The 304-nt window shown below is 36.8% G+C and overlaps 1 protein-coding gene across 1 annotated transcript in view; it reads right to left on the bottom strand.

The window, feature by feature from the left end:
* LOC119592535 (transmembrane protein 8B-like) overlaps positions 1-304 on the bottom strand; it is a 15,684-nt gene that overhangs the window by 5,897 nt on the left and 9,483 nt on the right. The window lies entirely within an intron of this gene.

Genomic DNA, 304 nt, shown 5'->3' with positions numbered 1-304 from the left:
TGTTTTTTCGTGATGGATATAGGCATGCCCTTCAAGAAGAGGATATAGAACAAAGAACTATTGGTGGAAAATCATACTCAACACAAAAGATGGCAAAAGTCGGAAAATTCCTAAGAACTGACGAAACACTGGCACACTCTCACAGTACTTTCATACACATAGTGCAGAGAAAGTTCAAGACATACAGCATAACATTCACACTTTTCAGTAGAAGAGTAAAATCTGACTTTGGTTGTATAGGGCAGACAGCTTCAAATCAATGAAGATAAATAAAATAGCTTTCCTCATCCTGCTTTGCTTCTAA

The sequence above is a fragment of the Penaeus monodon genome, chromosome 30 (assembly GCF_015228065.2).
Source record: "Penaeus monodon isolate SGIC_2016 chromosome 30, NSTDA_Pmon_1, whole genome shotgun sequence".
Taxonomy (NCBI): Eukaryota; Metazoa; Arthropoda; class Malacostraca; order Decapoda; family Penaeidae; genus Penaeus; species Penaeus monodon.
The sequence above is the reverse complement of the archived record's forward strand: the minus strand, read 5'-3'. Positions and strand labels throughout refer to the sequence as shown.